Here is a 21,188-nt window from a genome sequence, read left to right on the forward strand (position 1 = left end):
ATTGTTTGTGATGGGGCCATTTATTGAGCAGTGTAGGGAGCAGAATTCTTTGCTTATTTGCTTTTATACGCTTTTTATACAGTAACGATGTAATGTCTTCACAGAAACAGTAATGTCTGTTTTTTTCCAGAAATAATATCCAGAACTAGATGTTAATTTTCATCTCTGGGTAGGAGTGATTTCTATAAATTTAACACTTTAAACTGAAGGCCTTTAATTGTCTCATTTTTTTACCCCTTTTTTTGTAGAAATTTAAAAAGGAAGTTTTAGTTTGCTATGAGATTATGTTTTCTAATTAATTTCAAAACCACAGTCAGAATGTGCGGGATGTAAAAACTGGCTATGGGCAGGGTAAAAGCACATTAATTATTCAGACAGGCATTCCTGCTTATTCCACTCTTGGAGATATCGTGGCTGTCAGAATCTGTCAGCTGTACATAGTTAGTGCCCTTCAGAATTTACATGCATAAATGGTGACCTTTAGAAATCTGCATAAAGATAAGTCTGGTATTCGAATGATAGCTGCCAGTCAGTTGAGCAAAGCAAAAGTTGTCAGCTACTACTTAATCCACAGAGCGGGCTGTGAAGCCATGAACGGCAAATGGAGTGTATACAAAACAACAATAATACTTTTTTTTTCCCCACCAAAACAAAAATAAAATTAATTTTTAACAGAATTTTACAAAAGGTTATAACCAATTTCTTGGATCAGTATTTTTGGTGTGTATAGCTTTTCTCACTAAATCTGTTAAAACTTACATTAAATTTAATAACTAATTTTAAAATTTAGTTATTTTAAAATAAATGTTTATTATTAAATTTTTATGTTATAAAGTGAGTACATACTCATTGTTATGTTAACTCTGTTTTTTCTTATTTTTACGGCTAAACCCTGAACTAGCAGTAGAGTAGCCCAGTCAAAATTTTGTATTCTGATCCTTGTCTTGACCAGATATTATTTATCTTAAAATGTCCACTGCTGTGTCTAACCCACATCATTGAACAAATATTATGATGGTCCAAAAAAGGCTGCTTATTTCTGCCTGAATCAGGGATGCTATGTTGAATAGAGTGAGGTCTGTTCTGAGCTATAAATATTTATAGATTGGTGTTTTGTGTCATAAACAGTGCATTATTAGCTATTGACTTTTTGTTTTCTTGCGGGAGGGAGATTTGTTCATTGTTCTCTTTCAGTTGACAATATACATTAAAATTTTTTGACAACATACATTTAAAATTACTTATTGTAAATATTTGATGAATTAACAAATATAGATACCTATGCAACCACAACTGTTGCCTTTCCATCTATATTTATGCATATAGTTTTTTTGTTTGTATGCTTTGTTTTCTGTTGAAAATTCTATGAAATGGAAAACCTGTATAGAATTGTGTAATTTTCACATTTAGGATACAAAGCAGTTTTATCATCTAAAAATTTCCTAGTGCTGCTTCTGTGTAGTCAAACACTCTGCCTCTGCCCCTAAATTCCCAGCAACCACGGTCTGTTCTCCATTCCTATGTACCATACAGTGTGTAGCCTTGTGAGATTGACTTCTTTTTCTCAGCATAATACCTTTGAGGTTCATCCTTGTTGTTGAGTGCCCCAATAATTCATTCCTGTTTTTATTGCTGAATGGTATTTTATTGTATAGATGTATCGCAGTTCATTTATCTACCTATTGAAAAACACTTGAGTTATTTCTAATTTGTAGTGATAATAAAAGATTGTGTTCGTTCGTTGGTACTGCTATAAAATAATGCTAGAGGCAAGGCAATTTATAAAGAGAAAAAGATTTATTGTGGCTCATAGTTCTCTAGACTGCACAGGAAGCATGGTACCAGCATCTGTTCCTGTTGGGGGCCTCAGGGAGCTTACGATCATGGCAGAAGGCAAAGAGGGCCCGATGTAGCTCATGGCCAGAGAGAAAGCAAGAGACAGAGGTGGGGATGGTGTCACACTCTCTTAAAAAACCAGATCTCACATGAGCTCAGCGTGAGGACTCACTCCTTATCAAGAAGGGTACTAAGCCGTTCATGAGGGATTCACCTCCATGACCCAATCAACTCATACCAGGCTACATCTCTGACATTAGGGATTACATTTCAACATGATGTTTGGAGGGGACAAACATCCAAACCATATCAAAGTTGTTATGAACATTCATTTGCAACGTGTGTGAGTCTGCATGTATGTGTGCATAAGTTTTCATCACTCTAGGTTAAATACCCAAGTGTGGGATTGCTGGTCATATAGTAAGTTTATCTATTGATTTTTTAAATTATTATTTCTAAATTTCGTTTCTGTTACCTATTTTGTTCTAGTTTCTATTTATTTCTATTTATGGTGCCATTTTTATTATATAAATTGTTGGTATGCAGAAACTTTTATCTTCTTCAAACACTGGATTTTGTCAATTTTTTTTTTAACTCTAGTATGACTATGGCAAGACCTGCTTTTATTGATGTTTAGATTTAGGTAAGACAATAATCCAACTGAAAATGCTACTTTTTTTTTTTTTGTTTGTTTTGTTTTTTTTTTTTTTTTGAGATGGAGTCTTGCTCTGTCACCCAGGCTGGAGTGCAGTGGTGCGATCTCGGCTCACTGCAAGCTCCGCCTCCCGGGTTCACTCCATTCTCCTGCCTCAGCCTCCGGAGTAGCTGGGACTACAGGCGCCCGCCACCTCTCCCGGCTAATTTTTTTTGTATTTTTTAGTAGAGATGGGGTTTCACCGTGTTAGCGAGGATGGTCTCGATCTCCTGACCTCGCGTTGCACCCTCCTTGGCCTCCCAAAGCGCTGGGATTACAGGCTTGAGCCACCGCACCCGGCCAAAATGCTACTTTTATGATATTTTCCTTCCTTGATATTTTTGTCTTTTCTCTATGAATTTTGTCTTGTTTCCTATCGTAGATGATGCCAAAACGATTGACCATATAAATAAGACTTAACTGTTTTCCGTAGTGAATGAATATTCAGCTGTTTTATTCTAATTAAAGCTCATGTCTAGTGCCCTTCAGAATTTACGTTGATAAATGGTTTTCTTTTTACGTACAAAAGAGTCTCATGCGTGGGCGTGGTGGCTCACGCCTGTAATCCCAGCACTTTGGGAGGCTGAGGCGGACGGATCAGGAGCTTAGGAGATCGACACCATCCTGGCCAACATGGTGAAACCCCTTCTCTACTAAGAATACAAAAATTCGTCAGGCGTGGTGGCGGGCGCCTGTAGTCCCAGCTACTTGGTAGGCTGAGGCAGGAGAATGGCGTAAACCCAGGAGGCGGAGGTTGCAGTGAGCCCAGATCTCGCCTCCGCACTCCAGACTGGCCACAGAGCAAAACTCCGTCTCAGGAAAAAAAAAAAAAAAAAGAGAAAGAAAGAAGAGTCTCATGAGAAAATATTTACAAATGTATTCTAACATATTTGGTCATCTAGTATACAAAACCTCTCTGATTAAATACACCAAATTATGAAACAATGGAAATACAACAAAACATGATTCTGACATTGGATATTAGGTATAGGAACCCAATAAACACTAAAAATCATCATAAAATTATTAAATATAGCTGGCTATATCCCTTATATGTCACAGCAAAGTTTCTCTATGTATCTAAGAGCCGCTGAGTTATACACAATTTTCAAATGTGGTTCCTATTGGGAAGAACCCTGAATAAGATTCTCTCCATTCTAAGCCTGGTTTTGCCATTAACTTGCTCTGAGACCCAGGGCACACCACACGATCTCCCTGGATTGTAGTATTCTCACTTGTCCAATTAGCAAGAACAGCACTCTATTATTCACAAATAACCTCCGTGAACTAAAAAAATAAGATGTTGCAATTCTGTGATGAGCCTGGGTCATTGAGAAGAAAAAGTTAGTTGGCCTCTGTGTTTTGTATACTCTTGTGAGAAGTCAAAGATATGTACATTTTTAAAGACCTTAAAAAATACTTAAAGAAAAAGTTTTAGTGCTTGACAGAAATGCGCTAAGTAATCCAGTAGCTTAAGTATTATAGAATCATTAATTTTGGTATTGGTTTTCAAAAGCTTAATATTTAAAAAAAATTTAGATTAGGCAAGTACATGAGTAAATGTAAATTCATATCCTCATTTTTTAGTATAATGGAATTTTATTGAGCATTACATTTTTTTAATTTTTTTCAGAATTTAAAATGTCAGTAATAATTTAGAGCCTTTACTTAATTATGAAACACTGGCTTTATTATAAATTTTCAATTTTTTTTCAGGGTGAATATACATTTTTAAAATTTTCAAGCTTATATGCTTACAAGAAAAGGAAACATTAAACATATCACTTTTACTTATATTGGTGTGATGCAGAACATTAAGTACCATGTTTCAAACGCTAATTAATGTCATCATAACCCTTGAAGAGGAATGAAGAATAAAATATGTTAATTTGAATTTACTTTAAAATAAATCATTTATTTAGTGCATATTGTATTAGCGTCTGGTGTGCATAAGACCTCGGCTGTGTTCTGGAGTAATAATGTCATACCATCTGGAGAAAACTGAAAGTCTAGTTGGGGATACAAAAACATGTACTGCTAGCTGTATGATAATATGACAAGTACTCTAATAGGAACATGAGGAAAAGAGAGTAATTAATTCTTAATAAAATTCTTTGTGAAAACTTTGCAGATTTCATAGCATATGAAAAGGATCTTATTAGTGGAGAACTCTTAGAATGGGCTTTCTAAGAGTATGGTCATGGTAAGACCATTATTTATTATAAAATAATGAATAATCTGTTTTGGAGAAAATATAATTTTCCTGAGTGATAGAGTATTGGATTAGGAAGCAAACAAGAGGAAATTTAAGGACATATTAGGAGAACTCTTTTTATATTATTATGTATTTAGTAGAGACCTAAATATACAGGTATTATTGTGATACTGTTTTATTAAATAATAAGATCTCTAAAGAGTGTAAGACATACATTAAAGATGGGATTAAATGATCAGATAAAAATCTGAAATGGATGGCTGGATCGGATAGCCATTCATTGTTAGTATACTTTGAACGGATAGTATATTTGAACAGATAGTATTCTTCGCACTGTTCCCAAAATGCAGTGCCCTGAGCACTGATGAAAAGTTCAAATGACAGGCTCCCCTCACTGAACTTTTACACAAACCATTGAATACTGAACTTTTTCTTCTTTAAAACAGCACAAATTTTATACTTAAATATATATATTAAAAAATTACATATCTTCCCTATCCATCCAGTATACAATACATGTAGTTTTTCCTTGATTTCTAAAATGTGTTTGTGGAAGAGAATTTAATTGCTTTAAGAAAAGAAATAAAGAAATTGGATTGCTTGGTTTGGTTTACTGCTGCCTTCAGTGTTCTGAGAACAATAATGCAATTAGCTAAAATGTTTATTCACAAAATTTAATTCCTGGGGAGTATATTCTCAAATTGCCTCTTACAAGCATAATGGAAGCAAGCAGTTGTTTGCTGACTTTGTTGCCAAAATTCTGAATGGCTAGATTTTTATAAAACTTGGGTATAATGTGTGTATAATCTTATAAACTGTGCATTTTAAAATTAAATGAAGAAACTAAATTTTATACATACTTTTGTTAATTGTGTTTCAGTGTTCTCAGCCACAACTGAAAAAATCTTCAGTGTTATTAATTATTCCACAAATAAAAATTTTAATAGATTATGTTTCATTTCAATTTAATTTCATATCTGATTAAATACACTGAACTAATAGTATTTTTGGATTGTCAGTTCCAGGACAATCTAGTGATAAGGTGGTTGAAAATGTAAGTGTGATATTTATTCTGGACATAGTATAAATATTCAAGAAAAATGAATGCTTCTTCTCATTACACTACTATCAGTCAATATTGCAGCAGTAATTCCCTATGATACCACCTTTGAAAATAATTGCTCATAAGATAAGGACAGAGGAAATGTATATATAGCTTATATGGCTTCTGAAAAGCACATTGTGCTAATGCTAATTGACAAACAAGGAATAATGAATGAATGAAGTCCTCCACCAAACTAACCAGGGTGTTTTGTTGTTTAAGACCACAGTTTATTCACAAAACTTATACAGATAATTTCTATTAACTTTGCTTTACTCTTATTGTTATTTCAGGTGCTTTCTCTCTCAGCTGGTCTATTTTCTAGCTTTAGTTAAAACATACTCACTATTATATGTTAATTTTACACAACAAATATAATAAAAATATGAAGGTTTTAATAGGTAATGACCTATTCTGGATTTGTTTGATAAAATATTATAACAAATTAAAGCTTTCGCTGAAAAAATAGCCAATTGTAACTCATTTGAAAGAGACCAGAAAATGATAATGTATCAGAAAATGATATCTGAAAATGTTTTAACTGGCATGGACTTCAATAAAATACCAGGGAACAAATTTAATATAAAACAAATTGGAAAACTTTGATATGGACGGGAATAACTGAAGTGTTAATGTAGAAGGAGGAGCGCATAGATTTATTATCCCACCTGTTGAGAGCACATTGAGCTAATGCTAATTGACAAACAAGGAATAATGAATGAATGGAGTCTCCACCAAACTAACCAGGGTGTTTTGTTGTTGTGAGACCATAAGCTTGGAAAAACGCACCTGAATTGAGATCATATTCAAATTGCATTTACTGTAGCCTATTTTAGCTAAGGAGGGAAAGGATTTATTTGTAAAGTGCTACCTACAGTGTGCTTTTCACCCAAGTGCTTGACAGATTTCCTATACATACATGTCATCTGGTGACAACATCCTTTTAGCTTTAGCTGTAGCAGAAAGTGAACTTTTAACAAAGTTTAAAATTAATGAAAAACCATTAGATTTTTCTCATTATTTATATTTAATATATTTAGAATGCAAACTAAATTACAATGTTGGACCATTTCTGTCATTAATGATGATAAAGTTTTTCATTTAAAAAAAGACGTTATTTACTTTTTTGATAATGCCATAGATCAGCCCAAATTGAGTATTTAAAAAATAAAACTTTTATAGGAATATACCTATCAAATTACATAATCACATTTGTGATGTTAATCCCTAAGGAGAGAGTCTTATCTGCTTTATATTGGCTGAATGATGGCCAACTTGATTCAGTTGAACTGAGGTGTTGGGCATTGTTTTATTTTAAGGACTTTGATCTCTAACAACGTATTGTACAGTGTAGGTCAAAATGATGAGTAACCAACACAATTTTGACTTTCCCAATCACTGTCTTTTTTGTGGCATCAAAGCTTTTATCATCCAGGAGGGAAATCTTTGTCATTGTTATTACTGTATAAAGTAGTAACTATAAATTTACTATAAATCTACCTTTTTTCCAGCAAATGTATTCATTTATAATTCAACACCAATAATATGTATTTTTATAGTACTTCGGCCTTTTTGAAACTTCTCACATGTAAATGCATATTCAAGTTAAATTCACTGAGTGTCTATTATGTTCTAGGCCCTATGAAACATGCTTTCATGTAATTTACTAAATAATCTATTAGCCTAGTAAGAAATAAATTATTATTATTATTCCTGCTGAATGAGACTTTGATTCAGGAAAATAAAAAAGTTTATATTTTATTAGTTTTCTAATATGATAAGTATATATACTATAAAATAATACAAAACAACAAAAATAGTGCAGTTTCTAGGACTTCAATATTTTAGCAAATATCATCACATTTTATGACATTATTTACAATTGTTACCAAATTATATAAAGTTAAGTCTTTGAAACCACAAACTTTTCTTCTTGCACATTAACATTGCCTCTGTCTTTTTCCTGTTGTTAAAACCTTTTCACTTGTTCTCCTCACAAACTTTTAAAATTTCAAATGAATTTCACAATCATTCTAGGAAGTAATCCATTTACAGAAAAATAAATTAAGGAACAGGACAGATGTGACTGAAGCTGAGTCACACTCCATTTGTGTTCTCTCCAGCCTTAAACACAAATAGTCAAAAAGAAATGAGGCAAATGTGGGCATGTTGGGCGGTGGGGAATATGAAAGCACATGACCTTCTGTGGTCCTGCTTTTTCAAACTCCTTCAGGGCCCACCTTATTGCCTAGAGAGTTGTGAGTTGAAAGCATCTTTTTAGCTCTCAATTCCTGGTTTTCTCTCTTGTTTATTTTTTTACTTTTACACTCTTTTACACGACATAGCCAGAATGTTAGTATTCCTAAGATTCTGGGTGAGAAGAGTTCTGTGCTTCAATTTTCTAATTGCTTCATATGAATACCTCTACCAGGAAGGTTGGATAACCCGTAGTATTAGCGAATTTCCTATAAAAAATTGTCAGTATTAACTGGCCTTTTCAGGCTCCAAGGGGTATGTTGAATCTCTTATCACTAAGAATCATTTCTCCAAAGACAGATTTTAAACTTTAAATGAAAGACTCTATTTCTCTGTCTTTGACTCCCAAGATCACTGGAATGTATAGCTGTTGAAAATATAATGGGTAAATAATAAAGTGGTCATTGGAGAGCTGTCCATGCTGTAATTTGAACAGGCAAGTAAATTTGGACTTTGTAAACAGATCTCTGTTGAAATTTCTGGAGGGAGCCATTCTTCATATTATTGTTGATGTCTTTATCACGCTCACCAGGCTAAACTCTGAATGATAAAATAATAAAGTAATATTGGTTTTGATGTGTTTTACTTTACCTTGTGAACAAAATCATTGAACAATGTCTCGCTGAAACTGCAGTTCTGGAAGCGTTAATCTTCTTTGTGATATGTTCAAGAATTAAGAATAAGAAATCATTGAAAGGAATATGATTAAAGAGTATTTTACTAGAAAGCAGACTTTGGAACTTTAAAAAGAAAAAAAATGATGATTTTTACTTTGAATTTGGATGAATTGAAAAAAAATAAATTTTAGTAGACCCTTATTTTTCTGGTGATAGTTAATGACAATCAAATGTATTGACAATAAATGATACCACATTCCAACCTGAAGATGGATTATTCTTTTTTCACTGAGATAAGTTATCTTTTTTTTTCTTATGTCTACTAATATTTAAGACCTGGCAAGAATTTTGAATTTAAAATCTTCAGCCAGACCTGGTTAGCAAGTTTCATTCATGTTGGTCCTATCTAGCAAACTTAACCTAATTACTTTACTTGGTAAAGTAATTACTTCTTTTTTGCCTTTCCTGTCTTCCCTAGGTTTTACTGACCTTTCCATCTTTTTGACTTCTTCTGTTTTTTTATCCTCCCATTTCATTTATGGAACCTCTGGTATACATTGTCTTTCTCTCTCTCTCTTTCTCTTCTCTCTCTCTCTCTGTCTCTCAATATATTTGACTCCCTTGCCATAGTCTTGAAATAAGAACTGATATATTCAAAGGATCTTTCAAAATGTAATATCTAATCTGAAGTAAAGAACATGTAAATAAAGGAATCTTAATTTTTATCCTTCTCTTTCTTCTCGTCGTCTTTTACGTGCACTTTTTCTCTTTCCAAAACTGTGTCTCCTTAACTTCCCCCAACCCCCACCAAAACACATATATGTGCTTTTTCTTCCATCATTCTGTCTAACTGCAAAGAAAAGAATAACTTACTCTTGGGTTACTTGAATTTATTCACATATTCTAATTAGAAATAAAAGTCCTGAATGGACCATTTATAGGACAGGACAATCCTTTACTTGTAAGTAGAAAGCGTATGGAAATGGAAATTGTTGATGGAATCAGACGTTACTAAAATTATTATTTATTCTAATGTCAAAATGACGTTGGAAGTAAAAATTGTTTATGTCAGTTAATACTCAAATATTTAGTCAAGGATATATAATATTTAAATGAAATATGTAAAATGCTCAGGAATAGAGATGATTTTAAAATATTTTTCACAGTAAGAATTAATTAGCAAAGTGAACTGCTTACTAATTTAGCCATAATGTTGAAAGTTTGCATTAAGATATAATCTTAAAAACAAAATATTTTCAGTGTGAAATAAAATTTGAAATGACAAAATTTATATCAGACAATGACATATAACAAAATTATTAAAACAATCCCAATTTCATCTTTTTAGGTTCATTTCATTAGTTTTCAAGATCTGTTTTACAAATGTCATGTGTGCACATTCAAGGTAATTAGATTTATAAACATAAGTAGAAGATGTCAACAAATAGTAAGAGAAATGTCACTATTCTGTAGTGAATAATTTAAAAATATTAAATCAACATCTAAAACTACTAGTACTGGTTCTACTACAAAGATATCCCTTAAGCTTCATGGACCTCAATTTCTACGCTAAAAACTGAGAGTGTTGGACTTAATGACTAAGATAGCCTCTGAACTCTAAACATTTAATATTTAAAATCTTCCCTCTTGCTCTATAAATTTAACCTGCTTCCTTTGGGATTTTAGGAATGAGAAGGAATGTCATTTGTGTTTGCTCTTATAGATGTTAAGGTAGACAAGAAGCTCAGTTGGAATGACAGAGTATAATTTCTACATTTAAAATGTTGTGTTGACTAATGCAATAAATTTGTACTCTGTTATAAGTAGAAGCGATGAGTACCAAGGCATACGATCAGTGCAAGTATACCCCTGAGACAATTTTCAGCGAATCAAAATAATCAGCAAGAGAGCATATATTTCCTTAATGGAGTACTGAGAGTTTATTAGCTTCTACTGGAGTGCTCATTAAAAAAAAAAAAAAAAAAAGGGAGAAAAGGGAAAGATTGAGTTTAGTTTTTAAGCTTCAGTTAAATAAAAGGATTTTGCCAATGTTATTTGCATGGTTAATATATCTAGAAGGGTTAATTTTATATTGAAGAAACCAAGGTAGTAATTATAGAAATGAATATAAATATTACCTGTGGATTTGAGGAATTAAAATGTCATAGTTTCATTTATTACTTTACTATGTCAGACCTGTGTTAAAAAGCTGTTGCTCCAGTTGAACAAGCAAGTGAAATAAATATAGGGAAAAAAAAACCCAAAAAAACCTTTTATAGTATATAAAAAGAAGAAAAACGATATACTTTTTATTTTCTAGAGGTGATGAAAAGTGAACTAGAAATAATTCCTCCGTTAAACCAGGCATTTTGTAAAAGAGAACCATCACTATATATTGTTCCTGGGATTCCCTGTGAATAACTGGCAATGTGGGGCTATAGTAGTCACAGCGCTTTATTCCTTCCAAACCAGTTATTGTGCTGCTAATTAGAATTGGATATTGGTGGTAGTGGAAATGGGGAAAACTATCAATGTTACTTTGTGTTAAATTTTAATCACACAAGTTAGGACATTCAGAATTATGGTTTCCATGGTAACCACAACACTGAGTCCTGTGTGAAGGCATTACAGTGGGGGTCTTTGATTAAAAGAAAGTAAACCAGAAGTGAAACAAAAATCTCCATATGTGCAGCTAAAGTTACAAAAAAAAAAAAAAAAAAGTCCTGCTCCCTTGTCCTTAATTATATTTCCTTAATGGAATGTCACGTGCTTGTGCAGTACACTGAAAGGTCTGTTAGAATTCTCATGAGGTTGCTCTGTTTGCATTAGATTTAAAATGATTATTTTTATAGCACCTTTTGCATTTTTGAATTTATCTTTTCTCATTTTAAAAATAATTATAGAATCTGACTTTAGGGACCCTGTGACAATTTATGTGTAAGGAAGATTTAAAAAAAATTTTTTTTTTTTAAATGCAGTGGATAGAATTATAGTCCTGGAATTTTTGCTGATAATTTTTCATTTTGAATGAGGTTAAGAAAGTTATTTAAAGTTTCATTTTTATTAAGTTAATTTTTATCACGTAGAACAACGTAAGCAACAAATTATACTGATTAATTCAGGGTGTGTAGAATACTGGATCTATTAAAAAGAGTGTAACTATAAAAAGGAGTTGGGGTCACTGATCACTGCAGACAAAATATATTTGGAGAACATTTATTTTTGAAGAACACATTTAACCCAGAGATAATAATCATTAAACGATTATATTACATTCCTGCGCCATTTTAAATAAAAATGAAATATTTAGTGTATAATGGAAAATAGTTATGTTTCACACAATTAAATACATGCATAGGCATGACAAGAAATGCTTCTGCTGTAGAAACAGAAAAGCCTGCTCAAATGTAGAGCTTTTTGTGTAAGAATGATCTATTGAACAACTATTATGGTTTAAATTTTGCTAAGTTTATTATCATCTAAGTTGAAATGTTTCAGGAAACATACAGTCTAGTGGTATTTTTGTCGAAAATAAGTAAACATAAGGACACAGATTTTTCTACATTTTCATCTTTAAATATGGAAAATGCTAGTAAGACTAATATTTCTCACAATGTGGTTCAAAAACCCGTAACATGTATTCAAACCAGGTATGTAGATTCAGTATTTCTCTAGTAATCCTTAGGCATAGGTGAATGCCAGTGTTTCAGCTTTGAAGATCAAACATCATTTTACAGACCATTAATCTGTTGAAGAGGTCAGCAAACCTTTTGAGTAAAGGGCCAGATAGTAAACACTTCAGGCGTCGCGGGACATGTGGTCTTTCCTAACTGCTCAGCTTCCCTGTTGTAGTGCAAAAGCAGCTTTAGTCAATAAGTAAACAAATGAACATAGCCGTATTCCAATAACATTTTAATAGGTGCTGAAATTTGAGGTTCCTATAATTTTCACATGTCATGAAATATTTCTTCCTCTTTGACTTTCTTCAACACTTACAAAATGTAAAAATCTTAGCTTGAAAGATTTACAAAAACAAGCAATGTGGCAAATTAATCTTGTGGGCTGTAGTTTGCTAAAGCCTGGTCTATTGGATGTCCTGTGTTTTGTACAGGAAGGGGTTGTTTGTTCGTTTATTTTGATATTATTTACCTGCGTGAGAAAAGTTAGTGCTTAAATATTCATAAATATTTTTTTAAAAATTATTCTTTGTTTCCACCAATGATTGAATCATTTGATGATCCATTCCCCATTTTGAAATTATAATGCTGTCATCTACATGGATTTGGTAGGTTCAATAAGTAGCACTGTTTTAACACATATGAATTTTAATCAAGTTGAGAGCTAGACAAAGATTTGGACAGATCAACTTAAAAATGTTAATAAAGTAGTTGGAGCATGTAGCTGCAATGGGCTTCCTAATAACACACCTCAAATTAAGCAGTTTCAGGCACAGCGGGATACAAACACATCTCCTAGGTAAGGTGATGCTGCTACAACACTTATGGTGTGGAATAATACACCAGAATCTCTTTCCCTTTGCATGCTTGGCTGCCCGGAGATGGGAGAGGGAAAAGAAATGAACTGAGTATGTCAGGTTCTTTTCCTAAACTTATCAGCTAGAGAAGTCACCCTTTTTCCCTCCAGCAGAGTGAAGAAACACTGGCAACTGCCAGAAACTTACATTAAATGTTATTCTTTCTTAATACAAATGAATTTGGTGAGGAGGGGGGCAGGGGGGGCTTTTCCCTCATATTTCATTTATTCATTCATTTATTCATTCACTCACTTAACAAGTCTTTTTAGTTACCTGTTGTATTTATCTGCTTGGGCTGCCTTAACAAAATACCATTGTTTAGGTGGCTTAAAAATAGTAGTTTATTTCCCCATATTTCTAGAAGCTACAAGTCTCCCATTTCAAGGTGCCAGTTTCCAGTGTAGGCCCTCGTCCTGGCTTGTGTATGACTGCCTTCTCACTATATCCTCACCTGGTCTTTCCTTATTGTGTGCACACAGGGAGCGGGAACTCTCTGGTGTAAGAGCACTAATCCTACTGGGAAAAGGCTTCATCCTTGTAACACAATAAGATATACATATTTGGTCTGTATCCCAGTTTCCTGACACACAACTCCTAAAACCCTTAGAATCTCTGAAGTGACAAGTGTCTTTTTGTAGGCTAATGAGATTAATAGTGGCTGAAAGCTCCTAAATACCTTCAGAATCTGGACTAGTTTCCGGGGACATCAACCATGTGATTAGAAGGTGGGAACTGAATATCCTACCATCTAACCTCCAGAAGTGAGAAAGGGCCTGGAAATAGACTCAGCCACCAATTGCTAATGATTGTCAAATCGTGCCTACTTAGTGAAGTCTCATAACCCAGAGAGATTCTCAGTTGGTGTGCAGTGAAGGTGCTGGGAGGCTGTTGCACTGGAGAAGACCTTGAAGCCCCGTGCTCCTTCTCCCATACTTTGCCTTATGCATCTCTTCCACCTGGTTGTTTATCAGTTGTATGCTTTTATAATAAATTGGTAATTCAGAATCAACTGTGCAAGCACTTTAACAAATTATTGAACCCAAGGAGTTGTTTGTGGAAATCTGCTATTCATAGCTAGGGAGTCAGAGGTGCAGTTGGTTATTGGGATTTGCAACAGGTGTCTGAAGTTGGGGGACAGGCTGTGTGATTGACCCCTTAACCTGTGGAGTCCGTGCTAACCCTAGGTAGATGGTGTCAGTATTGAACTAAATTATAGGACACACAACTGGTACCTGGAGAGCTGGAGAATTGGTTGGTGTGAGGAAAATCCCCACACATTTGGTGACCAGAAGTATTGGGGGTAATAGTAGTATAGTGAGAAAATAGGCATTTTACTTTCAACCCTTATCATCTTATTTAATCTTAATTGCTTCCTTAGAGGCTTCATCTTTAAACACAGTCACTTTGGGGTTTAGGGCTTCAATATAAGAAACGTTAGGGGACAACATTCAGTCTATAATATCTACACTGTACCAGGTTCTCTGCTAGTTAGTAGATATATAATAGTTAGCAAGTTTCTGGCAGCATGGTGTTTACAGTCCATTGGCAGAGACAGGCATAACTAAAATAATTGCACTAACTAATATGTAACTGAAAACTGAAATAAATTCTCTGAATGAATGGAACAATATCATTTGACTGCATTATAATTATAAAGAATGTATATGCCATATACAATAAACCAATCTAACCTAGCCCAGTGTGTTCAGAGCAGACCTCCCTGAGGACTAGAAAGGAGTGTTCTAAAGAAAGGAAACATTTTGAGAGCATGTTTTCCTGTTTAGTTACTCCTGTACTAGTCTGAGGAAGACTAGTACCTTGCTATTTTCCAATTGCAATGGACTTTTTGCTGTACAAAAATACAGGAATAAATCCATGGGCTATAAAAAGTTACTTGGTTGAACTTCAAATGGTTTACCTGAAAATGCATAGAATCATGTCATTGAGCATTTCTTTATTCTGGCTTTAATATTTATTATTGTGGAGGATGCCTCAGGTGGGTGTGACTGCTGAGAAGTGAGAACACTCTTTAAATATGTCAGTTTTAAAAAAATCACCACCCTGAATAAGAATTATAAAAATGTTTATGCTATATATAAGTCATTTAGTCTCAATCAACACCATGTTCACTTTTGTCCTTCGCAAAAAGTATCTGGTTAATATTAATCAAGAAGGCAGATCCATTCGTGTTTTCAATAATCAAGTCAAAAAGTGTCAGGGTGGTGATTAAATAATGGCTTAGATGTAAAGCTTTTTAGTTTTTAGAACCCTGATGTGTTACTGTGTTGCTAGTATCCTCATATTGCAGAGAAATATCTAACAATGTTTAAAATGCACATAAGAATATCATCTAAAATGATGGTATTCATATAAACAGGTGAGATATAAAAATAATGGAATAACTATGCTTACCTGGGACTCTACTTGGTCAGAAGTTCTTTGTTAACCCCTTTTCCAGACTTGATCTCAGAAAGGCTTCATAGTAGCTACTTACTTCTTTGGAATGAAATGAAATTAATTGAGGAAGGAATCTTGTATGAGTTTTAGACTTCATGAGTCTTTGGAACCACTGCTACCTGCCCATTATGGAGAATTTTAAAATAATGGCAGATTAAAAACTAATTGATTTTGCACTGAATAAGCGATTCCAGTAGGAAAGGAAACACGGAATTTCTTAGGCTTTAACATACTTTCTTATGTGTGTGATTAGTATTATAGTAACTATACATTTCTTGTTACTGTATGTAAAGGACACAGTTCTGTAACAGGTATTATTTGTAAATGTTTAGCACTGCATATGAGCTGTGTTTATTATGAGCTACCCAGTTTAGATGCATATCTATAGTAATTCTATAATTTGAGATTTATGATGAAAGAAATTCTATAATTTGAGATTTATGACAATAAAAATTTTGTTAAGTTACTGAAGCATTCCTATAGCATGAGAACTGTCCATTAATCCTAATGGAATACCAAACTGTCTTCTGGCACACATCACTTATTTCAGTTTATTCAAATCCCTTGTAGTCCTCAGATAAAAATACAATATGTAAAATATATGCTGAATATTAGTACAGACTATGAGAGACAGTATTTTTTTTAAAAAAACTAGAGATAAAATAGAATTTGGAATCACAGATTTTTTACCCTAACTTTGCCAAATTCTTATGTTGAGAAGCTTTTTTGTATTAAATGCAAAACATATTTTCCACATTGCCTAATGGTAAGCTTTCTAAATAATTAACATTACTCAGTGTAATGGTCAGCCACAATCAGAAAAAGAACACATTTTCTTCTGTATAATTCAACGTCTGGATGTCACTATAATGCTAAACCTACCAGAAATACTCTTTGCCAGATGTGACTTATAGTTACATTATACTTTATTCAGTTCAGCCAAATGTATTTGAAAAGAAGTCAAAGATATCACCAGGAATAAACAAACTTCAAACATTTTATACATTCATTCACTGAAGTGGTAAAAACATTCATAATGAAAATAGTTAATACTTATTAAGAAGGCCTTATATATCTACTGTCTGCATATGTATTATCTTGTTTAATTTTTACTCTGTGAGAACAGATTCTGTGTGCTCCTCAAAGACAGATGAGAAAACTGAGGACAAAAAAAAATTGTGGAATGTCACACAGCTAACATGTGGGAAAGCTAAGCTTTGAATCCAGGCTGACACCCAAGTGCCATACAATATAGCTTCCGTCTATTTGGCCATAGTGTAGCGTAACTTTTTACCCTACCTATAAAAATAAGTTAGTTGGGTGGTTAAATTGCATAGGTTAAATGACTTAATTCTCATAATTAATGAGGGAGTACATATTGCTTATATAAATTACTAATACATTTTAAAGATGATATATATTATTAAAGTAGGTAAGATACTATTTTATCAATATGTCTTTCTCCATTGAACTTGCAGATTTTTTCGATGTTTAATGTTGTTTTTACTATCTCTGTATTGACACATGATGCATTTTAATAAAAAACTAAGTGAGGTGTTATGTCATTCCTAGACTTATATTATTTTAAATTTAGCATTTTTCTTTGTATTTATTTAAAAATACTAGGATATATATGTGGTTAATAAATCATTGGAGATATTAAACATTTGAAATATTACACATTCATGTTTGGAGAGGCAAGGGTAGTTCAGATATTTTAACTGTAATGTGTTTGTACAAGAAAAATACTCTGAACAAATTATTCAGCATGCCAGGTTGGTAAAAATATAAAACACTGTTAGTATTGTTCTTTAATAGGTGAGCTTATCTCCTATAATGGCTAAATGATGTCATTGGAATTTCCTTCAGCTAATAACAGTATGCTACATACTACAAATCATTCCATGGAACCAACTGTCATAAATGAGAGTGTAAGGTTTTATATTTCAACTAAGGTTAGAAATAACAAAATAAAATATTATGGATACGATTAACTTAGTCTGATTTGTAAAGGTCTTATTGCATTCCTAAGGCATTCTAAGTTAGGCAAATAATTATACAAGTAATTCAGCAGGATGTCTGTAATTGGTTTCAGTGATAAAATTTATATTCAGTGCCTAAATCTGAAACAATAAACCCTTACAATAATTTATTATAATTTTGCAGATTTCATAATAAGGATAATTTGAGGTTTTTTTTTTTTTTGTAACTGGAAGTCAAGATAGCATCCACATGAAAAAATTGCATTAAAAATTATGCTAAAATAACATGTTTAAAAAATAACTTGCTTTGATATTGCAGAAGTAGATATGTCATTAGTCTTCACATATTAATTTTCTTTTTTCTCAAAATATATAATGAAAAAATAGTCTCTGCCTTTTAAAACTTGAATAAAGTCTGAAAGTATAATACAATAAATACTTAGTCCCTTAATTTCATTTCTTTACATCTTATGAAGCCTTCAAACTTCAAGATCGGTGGTTCTCACAAATTTTCTGTATTCACAACATGCTGATGGTGTCACAGAGGTGTCCACAAGAAACTGAAGAAAACAACCAGCTGTGTAAACCAATTTTTAGTTTAACTTGCATCTTGTTTTACCTGCCAAGCAAAGCTCTGCAGTAACAGTTTCTCTGTCATCACTGAAGAACAACTTGAAGGGTTAGAAAAAGGCAGTAGAGATTCAAATCCCAAGAGATGAGGGAGACTGCATTAGCTCATATGTAATGTACATACTTTACCATTAATTTTACAAACGCATGCATTTAAAGCTATAAAAACACTTTTGGCTTGCATTCTCAAGTATGTATGTCCTCTCTAAATGAATGAGTTCACTGGAGAATGAATGAATACATGACTGAATGGAGAAGCAAATAAAGGGATCCTTTGTGAATCCTGAACTCAAAATTATAAATTGGTTTTCCATAACAAACATTTTGTAGATTATCATTAGGAGGAATGCATCTGGAAAAATAGCTATCTAAATACATATGTTAGTAACTCTATATTACATCATTTCTGAAATGAGAAATTGGGGCTTCTGGCAGGGACTGGGGTTGTAGAGCCAGGAGAGGGAAGAGGAAAGGAAAATAAGAGAAAAACAAATTAAAATGAAGGAACCCAGTACTATTTATAAGATGAATCTAAGAATGTCAGAGAAATCTCACCAGAATTTAAACTCCTGCAAGGGTTTTTTTAAAGATCACATAAAATTGACTATTTAAACTCTTCTGTGTGTTTTCTTTTTGTTAAAGATTTTCCTTCCCTTGGTCTTCAATGAATTCCAAATGCGTTGAGCTTATTAGCTTGGTTCTTACCTCTCTCGCTGAGCCCCAGTTGGCCAATGAGAAGGCTATTTTAAACTACTGACCCTGCACCTGGGTATTTGCAGCCCATGGGGGTATTAGCTGCTGTCCTTTTTTTTTTTTTTTTTTCTGCTCTGCTGCTTGTAAAGACTTGCTTTGTTGCCGACTATACAGAGATTACTTTGATCATTCCCTGCTTATGAGAACAGATTTCCATAAGCCCTACATATATTTTCCAGTTCTTATTGGTATGGAGAACTGGCCAGACTGTAGCCTGGTTTTCTGTCTCAAGCCTTGTGAAAATGTCCCCTACTTACCAATATTTAAATTGGAAATAAATTGTTTAATCTAGATTATTTAATTATTTATATAGAGTACAAAAGAAGCAATCATGATACATTTTAAAGCTCTTAAAATTAATATGTATGGTTTTAGACTAAGATTCAAATATAAATTGAGTTATAACCTGATTTTTTTTTTCTTGGAAGTGAGAAAACACTGAGTCTGGATGATGCTAAAGTATTTGTGTTGCCTCTTGCTAAGTCTAACATGCTTTTAAGCTTATTTCTAAGAGTGTTTAAATCCTTTATGTGGATTAATTTCAAATAAACATCAGGAATAAAGAAAACTGTTGATTCTTAAGATTAAATATATTGGCTTTAAAATCTTATGCAGTTTCGGCATTAATTTTGTATTCCTGACCCTTAATGTGTCATCAAAAACAATCATTTTTGCTATGAATTACAATACTTGCAGATTCTGCCCCAGGACTATCTCTGCCTGGTTCATTAACTTGCTTTTCAAGTTACATTATAATAAAAGTCAAGATATGCTTTGAGGAAAAGAAAGTCACTAAAAAAATCCCAGTTAGTTGAAAAATTTTATTATATATGTTATATATATATAATATATATGATATAGACTTTATATATTATATATATAAATATTATATATAAATATAAATATAGACTTTATATATATTTATATATTTATATATATAATATATATAAAGTCTATCTCATTCCAAGCTTTTCCTTTTTTCCTTTTCATATTTATCAAGCAGGATATATTTCATTTTTCTTTTCTGATGTTTAAGAATAAGGCATTGTGATAGTCTTAATTAATTCATAGTTCCAAAATGCTAGTTCACATGAATGATACAAAAGAAAAGCATTCAGAAAGCCTAATTGTGTAGAGGTCTAAATGTCTCCGTTATAGACACTCTGTCTTAGCAATATTTTTTTAAATAATGTGATCATATGCCTTTTTTAACCAAAATTTGATCCGTAAAATCAAACGTCATGATTTTTATTATTACAATAAAATTGACAATGATTTGATCTGTAAGGTTAATTCAAAAGAACAATGGGTTTGCTATGCCTTTCTTACCTTTAAATAAGTGTTATCTTTACATTTTCAAGTGCATTTTTTAATTCAATTTTTATAGTATTAAAACTGGTCAGAACTTTATTAAGGGATCACAGAATGGGAAGTTTAGAGAGAACATAATATGGTACATTTTTGTGTATGTGGATGCGTGTACTAGATTTTTACAATAATCAGGTCTTTGCATGTGTGTTTTTAATCTCTAAAGAAGCAAACCAAACCAAAAACTGCTTAAATTATTACTTTGGCAAATAGTGAAGGATGGAATAATTAAAATTCTGAAAGTTATTTTTTTCTAGTAATTCATGACATTAAAATAATTGATGTTGAACATTTTTAAATGATGTTTTAAAAAAATGACTCTATTTGTAAATTTATACTCATGGGTTCTAAAAATGAGTAGCATTTAGAGATGAGCTAGATACAATAGGATTTTTTCTCTTTCGACGAAATTGCCAGAATTATACAAATAATTCTTGTATATTCTCAACTATATTCCCCAAATGTAAACATTGTACCTTTTATCACATTGCTTTTTTCCCTTTCCTTTTCTTTCTCTCTTTACCTCAGTATGTATTGTGTATTTGCCCTTTCTTTAAATACTTTAGTGTGTAGTGCATATTTTCTTTGAAAAAATGAAGATATTCTCTTATATAACCACACAGCAGTGATCAAAATTAAGAAATCAACAGTATTACAATACTATTGTGTAATCTATAAACAGGGCTACCTATGTAATTAGCAGGACCCAGTGCAAACTGATAATTCAGGGCCTTGGCAGGGGAA

At 32.6% G+C, this 21,188-nt stretch overlaps 1 protein-coding gene across 50 annotated transcripts in view; it reads left to right on the forward strand.

The window, feature by feature from the left end:
• LOC105463581 (adhesion G protein-coupled receptor L3) overlaps positions 1 to 21,188 on the forward strand; it is an 856,114-nt gene that overhangs the window by 182,665 nt on the left and 652,261 nt on the right. For 2 of the 50 annotated variants that reach the window (XM_071093422.1, XM_071093431.1), the window contains exon 3: positions 10,069 to 10,125. The exons of the other annotated variants lie outside the window; for them this stretch is intronic. The gene's annotated coding sequence lies outside the window, so the exon portion shown is untranslated. The remainder of the gene's footprint in view (positions 1 to 10,068; positions 10,126 to 21,188) is intronic. 50 annotated transcript variants of the gene reach the window in all.

This window comes from Macaca nemestrina, chromosome 3 (genome assembly GCF_043159975.1).
Source record: "Macaca nemestrina isolate mMacNem1 chromosome 3, mMacNem.hap1, whole genome shotgun sequence".
In the NCBI taxonomy this organism is placed as follows: Eukaryota; Metazoa; Chordata; class Mammalia; order Primates; family Cercopithecidae; genus Macaca; species Macaca nemestrina.